This window comes from Chiloscyllium punctatum, unplaced genomic scaffold (assembly GCF_047496795.1).
Source record: "Chiloscyllium punctatum isolate Juve2018m unplaced genomic scaffold, sChiPun1.3 scaffold_1713, whole genome shotgun sequence".
NCBI lineage: Eukaryota > Metazoa > Chordata > Chondrichthyes > Orectolobiformes > Hemiscylliidae > Chiloscyllium > Chiloscyllium punctatum.
Genome location: NW_027311447.1, coordinates 15001 through 22411, shown reverse-complemented (window position 1 = coordinate 22411; position 7411 = coordinate 15001).

Sequence of the window (7411 nt, the reverse complement as noted above, 5' to 3'; positions counted from 1 at the left end):
TACTGATTTCTTCTTTTTAAACATTTTTCGCCGTTTTTCTGGTTACTGATTTCTTCTTTTTAAACATTTTTCTAAGTTTTTCTGGTTACTCATTTCTTCTTTTTAAACATTTTTCTAAGTTTTTCTGGTTACTGATTTCTTCTTTTTAAACATTTTTCTAAGTTTTCCTGGTTACTGATTTCTTCTTTTTAAACATTTTTCGCAGTTTTTCTGGTTACTGATTTCTTCTTTTTAAACATTTTTCTAAGTTTTCCTGGTTACTGATTTCTTCTTTTTAAACATTTTTCGCAGTTTTTCTGGTTACTGATTTCTTCTTTTTAAACATTTTTCTAAGTTTTTCTGGTTACTGATTTCTTCTTTTTAAACATTTTTCTAAGTTTTTCTGGTTACTCACTTCTTCTTTTTAAACATTTTTCTAAGTTTTCCTGGTTACTGATTTCTTCTTTTTAAACATTTTTCGCAGTTTGTCTGGTTACTGATTTCTTCTTTTTAAACATTTTTCGCAGTTTTTCTGGTTACTGATTTCTTCTTTTTAAACATTTTTCTAAGTTTTTCTGGTTACTCACTTCTTCTTTTATAACATTTTTCTAAGTTTTCCTGGTTACTGATTTCTTCTTTTTAAACATTTTTCTAAGTTTTCCTGGTTACTGATTTCTTCTTTTTAAACATTTTTCTAAGTTTTCCTGGTTACTGATTTCTTCTTTTTAAACATTTTTCTAAGTTTTTCTGGTTACTCATTTCTTCTTTTTAAACATTTTTCGCAGTTTTTCTGGTTACTGATTTCTTCTTTTTAAACATTTTCCTAAGTTTTCCTGGTTACTGATTTCTTCTTTTTAAACATTTTTCTAAGTTTTCCTGGTTACTCATTTCTTCTTTTTGATCATTTTTCTAAGTTTTCCTGGTTACTGATTTCTTCGTTTTGAACATTTTTCTAAGTTTTCCTGGTTACTCACTTCTTCTTTTCAAACATTTTTCTTCGTTTTTCTGTTTACTCATTTAGCACTTTCAGGCACTTTCCCATCATTTCCTCGTTCCCGATTTCACCCTTTAAAACGCTTTCGGGCATTTCCCTAAGTTTTGCGGTTCACTCGTTTGGGACTCACTGACACCTTCTCTAGCTTCCCTGCTCACTTTTTTCGTACTGTTGAGAAAATTCGAACCCTTTCCTTAACTATGCCGGTTACTGACTTCACCGCTTCAGACCCTTGTCCCCGTAATGAAAGATACCATTTCCCACCGTGGGAAATGCACGAAAATCGGACTGAACACGGGGGAGGCTCCCCCCTCGAAGGCGAGACCGTCGGCAGAACCGCCGGGTCAAACCCGGCCGAGCTACCCGGCTTACAAGTCTCAAAGTCGGTATGAGCAGTCACGTCCACCCCCATTCCCTTTTGGACCACTTCCCACGGTTCCAAATGCATGAAAATCGGCCTGTACACGGGGGAGGCACCCGCCTCGAAGACGAGACCGTCGGCAGAACCGCCGGGTCAAACCCGGCTGAGCTACCCGGCTCGGAAGCGCCAAAGTCGGGTTGAGCAGTCACATTCACTCCCATCGACGTTTGGACCACTTCCCACGGTTCGAAATGCACGGAAATCGGCCTGTACACGGGGGAGGCACCCGCCTCGAAGAGGAGACTGTCGGCAGAACCGCCGGGTCAAACCCGGCTGTGCTAACCGGCTCGGAAGCGCCAAAGTCGGGTTGAGCAGTCACATTCACTCCCATCCCCTTTTGGGCAACTTCCCACGGTTGGAAATGCATGGAAATCGGACTGAACACGGGGGAGGCTCCCCCCTCGAAGGCGAGACCGTCGGCAGAACCGCAGGATCAAACCCGGCTGAGCTACCCGGCTTACAAGTCTCAAAGTCGGTATGAGCAGACACGTCCACCCCCATTCCCTTTTGGACCACTTCCCACGGTTCGAAATGCATGAAAATCGGCCTGTATACGGGGGAGGCACCCGCCTCGAAGACGAGACCGTCGGCAGACCCGCCGGGTCAAACCCGGCTGAGCTACCCGGCTCGGAAGCGCCAAAGTCGGGTTGAGCAGTCACATTCACTCCCATCCCCTTTTGGACCACTTCCCACGGTTCGAAATGCACGAAAATCGGCCTGTACACGGGGGAGGCACCCGCCTCGAAGACGAGACCGTCGGCAGAACCGCCGGAACAAACCCGGCTGAGCTACCCGGCTTACAAGTCTCAAAGTCGGTATGAGCAGACACGTCCACCCCCATTCCCTTTTGGACCACTTCCCACGGTTCGAAATGCATGAAAATCGGCCTGTATACGGGGGAGGCACCCGCCTCGAAGACGAGACCGTCGGCAGACCCGCCGGGTCAAACCCGGCTGAGCTACCCGGCTCGGAAGCGCCAAAGTCGGGTTGAGCAGTCACATTCACTCCCATCCCCTTTTGAACCTCTTCCCACCGTTGGAAATGCACGAAAATCGGCCTGTACACGGGGGAGGCTCCCCCCTCGAAGGCGAGACCGTCGGCAGAACCGCCGGGTCAAACCCGGCTGAGCTACCCGGCTTACAAGTCTCGAAGTCGGGTTGAGCAGTCACATTCACTCCCATCGACTTTTGGGCAACTTCCCACCGTTGCAAATGCATGAAAATCGGCCTGTACACGGGGGAGGCACCCGCCTCGAAGTCGAGACCGTCGGCAGAACCGCCGGGTCCAACCCGGCTGAGCTACCCGGCTTACAAGTCTCAAAGCCGGGTTGGGCAGTCACGTTCACCCCCATTCCCTTTTGGATCACTTCCCACGGTTCGAAATGCACGAAAACCGGCCTGTACACGGGGGAGGGTCCGCCCTCGAAGGCGAGACCGTCGGCAGAACCGCCGGGTCAAACCTGGCTGAGCTACCCGGCTTACAAGTCTCAAAGTCGGGTTGAGCAGTCACGTTCACTCCCATCGACTTTTAGACCACTTCCCACGGTTCGAAATGCACGAAAATCGGCCTGTACACGGGGGAGGCACCCGCCTCGAAGACGAGACCGTCGGCAGAACCGCCGGGTCAAACCCGGCCGAGCTACCCGGGTTAGAAGCCTCAGAGTCGGGTTGAGCAGTCACGTTCACTCCCATCGACTTTTAGACCACTTCCCACGGTTGGAAATGCACGAAAATCGGCCTGTACACGGGGGTGGCATCCGCCTCGAAGACGAGACCGTCGGCAGAACCGCCGGGTCAAACCCGGCTGAGCTACCCGGCTTACAAGTCTCAAAGTCGGGTTGAGCAGTCACATTCACTCCCATCGACTTTTGGGCAACTTCCCACGGTTCGAAATGCACAAGATTCGGCCTGAACACGGGGGACGCTCCCCCCTCGAAGGCGAGACCGTCGGCAGAACCGCCGGGTCAAACCCGGCTGAGCTACCCGGCTCGGAAGCGCCAAAGTCGGTATGAGCAGTCACGTTCACTCCCATCCCCTTTTGGACCGCTTCCCACGGTACGAAATGCATGAAAATCGGCCTGTACACGGGGGAGGCACCCGCCTCGAAGACGAGACCGTCGGCAGAACCGCCGGGTCAAACCCGGCTGAGCTACCCGGCTTACAAGTCTCAAAGTCGGGTTGAGCAGTCACATTCACTCCCATCGACTTTTGGGCAACTTCCCACGGTTCGAAATGCACAAAATTCGGCCTGAACACGGGGGACGCTCCCCCCTCGAAGGCGAGACCGTCGGCAGAACCGCCGGGTCAAACCCGGCTGAGCTACCCGGCTTAAAAGTCTCAAAGTCGGTATGAGCAGTCACATTCACCCCCATTCCCTTTTGGACCACTTCCCACGGTTGGAAATGCATGAAAATCGGCCTGGACACGGGGGAGGCTCCCCCCTCGATGACGAGACCGTCGGCAGAACCGCCGGAACAAACCCGGCTGAGCTACCCGGCTTACAAGTCTCAAAGTCGGTATGAGCAGACACGTCCACCCCCATTCCCTTTTGGACCACTTCCCACCGTTGGAAATGCACGAAAATCGGCCTGTACACGGGGGAGGCACCGGCCTCGAAGACGAGACCGTCGGCAGAACCGCCGGATCAAACCCGGCCGAGCTACCCGGGTTAGAAGCCTCAGAGTCGGGTTGAGCAGTCACATTCACTCCCATCCCCTTTTGAACCTCTTCCCACCGTTGGAAATGCACGAAAATCGGCCTGTACACGGGGGAGGCTCCCCCCTCGAAGGCGAGACCGTCGGCAGAACCGCCGGGTCAAACCCGGCTGAGCTACCCGGCTTAAAAGTCTCAAAGTCGGGTTGAGCAGTCACATTCACTCCCATCGACTTTTGGGCAACTTCCCACCGTTGCAAATGCATGAAAATCGGCCTGTACACGGGGGAGGCTCCGCCCTCGAAGGCGAGACCGACGGCAGAACCGCCGGGTCAAACCCGGCCGGGCTACCCGGGTTAGAAGCCTCAGAGTCGGGTTGAGCAGTCGCATTCACCCCCATCCCCTTTTGAACCTCTTCCCACCGTTGGAAATGCACGAAAATCGGCCTGTACACGGGGGAGGCACCGGCCTCGAAGACGAGACCGTCGGCAGAACCGCCGGATCAAACCCGGCCGAGCTACCCGGGTTAGAAGCCTCAGAGTCGGGTTGAGCAGTCACATTCACTCCCATCCCCTTTTGAACCTCTTCCCACCGTTGGAAATGCACGGAAATCGGCCTGTACACGGGGGAGGCTCCCCCCTCGAAGGCGAGACCGTCGGCAGAACCGCCGGGTCAAACCCGGCTGAGCTACCCGGCTTACAAGTCTCAAAGTCGGTATGAGCAGACACGTCCACCCCCATTCCCTTTTGGACCACTTCCCACCGTTGGAAATGCACGAAAATCGGCCTGTACACGGGGGAGGCACCGGCCTCGAAGACGAGACCGTCGGCAGAACCGCCGGATCAAACCCGGCCGAGCTACCCGGGTTAGAAGCCTCAGAGTCGGGTTGAGCAGTCACATTCACTCCCATCCCCTTTTGAACCTCTTCCCACCGTTGGAAATGCACGAAAATCGGCCTGTACACGGGGGAGGCTCCCCCCTCGAAGGCGAGACCGTCGGCAGAACCGCCGGGTCAAACCCGGCTGAGCTACCCGGCTTAAAAGTCTCAAAGTCGGGTTGAGCAGTCACATTCACTCCCATCGACTTTTGGGCAACTTCCCACCGTTGCAAATGCATGAAAATCGGCCTGTACACGGGGGAGGCTCCGCCCTCGAAGGCGAGACCGACGGCAGAACCGCCGGGTCAAACCCGGCCGGGCTACCCGGCTCGGAAGCGCCAAAGTCGGGTTGAGCAGTCACATTCACCCCCATCCCCTTTTGGGCCACTTCCCACGGTTCGAAATGCATGAAAATCGGCCTGTACACGGGGGACGCTCCCCCCTCGAAGGCGAGGCAGTCGGCAGAACCGCCGGGTCAAACCCGGCTGAGCTACCCGGGTTAGATGCCTCAAAGTCGGGTTGAGCAGTCACATTCACCCCCATCCCCTTTCGGCCCCCTTCCCACGGTTGGAAATGCATGAAAATCGGCCTGTACACGGTGGGCGCTCCCCCCTCGAAGGTGAGACCTTCGGCAGAACCGCCGGGTCAAATCCTGCCGAGCTACCCGCGTTAGAGGTCTCAATGTCGGCTTCAGCAGTCACATTCAATCCCATTCCCGTTTGGACCTCTTCCCGCCGATGGAAATGCACAAAATTCGGCCTGAACACGCGGGGCGCTCCCCCCTCGAAGGCGAGACCGTCGCCAGAACCGCCGGGTCAAATCCGGCTGAGCTACCCGCGTTACAGGTCTCAAAGTCGGGTTGAGCAGTCACGTTCACCCCCATCCCCTTTCGGACCCCTTCCCACGGTTGGAAATGCATGAAAATCGGCCTGTACACGGTGGGCGCTCCCCCCTCGAAGGTGAGACCTTCGGCAGAACCGCCGGGTCAAATCCGGCCGAGCTACCCGCGTTAGAGGTCTCAATGTCGGCTTCAGCAGTCACATTCAATCCCATTCCCGTTTGGACCTCTTCCCGCCGATGGAAATGCACAAAATTCGGCCTGAACACGCGGGACGCTCCCCCCTCGAAGGTGAGACCTTCGGCAGAACCGCCGGGTCAAATCCGGCCGAGCTACCCGCGTTAGAGGTCTCAATGTCGGCTTCAGCAGTCACATTCAATCCCATTCCCGTTTGGACCTCTTCCCGCCGATGGAAATGCACAAAATTCGGCCTGAACACGCGGGACGCTCCCCCCTCGAAGGCGAGACCGTCGCCAGAACCGCCGGGTCAAATCCGGCTGAGCTACCCGCGTTACAGGTCTCAAAGTCGGGTTGAGCAGTCACGTTCACCCCCATCCCCTTTCGGACCCCTTCCCACGGTTGGAAATGCATGAAAATCGGCCTGTACACGGTGGGCGCTCCCCCCTCGAAGGTGAGACCTTCGGCAGAACCGCCGGGTCAAATCCGGCCGAGCTACCCGCGTTAGAGGTCTCAATGTCGGCTTCAGCAGTCACATTCAATCCCATTCCCGTTTGGACCTCTTCCCGCCGATGGAAATGCACAAAATTCGGCCTGAACACGCGGGACGCTCCCCCCTCGAAGGTGAGACCTTCGGCAGAACCGCCGGGTCAAATCCGGCCGAGCTACCCGCGTTAGAGGTCTCAATGTCGGCTTCAGCAGTCACATTCAATCCCATTCCCGTTTGGACCTCTTCCCGCCGATGGAAATGCACAAAATTCGGCCTGAACACGCGGGACGCTCCCCCCTCGAAGGCGAGACCGTCGCCAGAACCGCCGGGTCAAATCCGGCTGAGCTACCCGCGTTAGAGGTCTCAAAGTCGGGTTGAGCAGTCACGTTCACCCCCATCCCCTTTCGGACCCCTTCCCACGGTTGGAAATGCATGAAAATCGGCCTGTACACGGTGGGCGCTCCCCCCTCGAAGCTGAGACCTTCGGCAGAACCGCCGGGTCAAATCCGGCCGAGCTACCCGCGTTAGAGGTCTCAATGTCGGCTTCAGCAGTCACATTCAATCCCATTCCCGTTTGGACCTCTTCCCGCCGATGGAAATGCACAAAACTCGGCCTGAACACGCGGGACGCTCCCCCCTCGAAGGTGAGACCTTCGGCAGAACCGCCGGGTCAAATCCGGCCGAGCTACCCGCGTTAGAGGTCTCAATGTCGGCTTCAGCAGTCACATTCAATCCCATTCCCGTTTGGACCTCTTCCCGCCGATGGAAATGCACAAAATTCGGCCTGAACACGCGGGACGCTCCCCCCTCGAAGGCGAGACCGTCGCCAGAACCGCCGGGTCAAATCCGGCCGAGCTACCCGCGTTAGAGGTCTCAATGTCGGCTTCAGCAGTCACATTCAATCCCATTCCCTTTTGGAACACTTCCCGCCGTTAACAATGCACGATATTCGGCCTGAACACGCGGGACGCTCCCCCCTCGAAG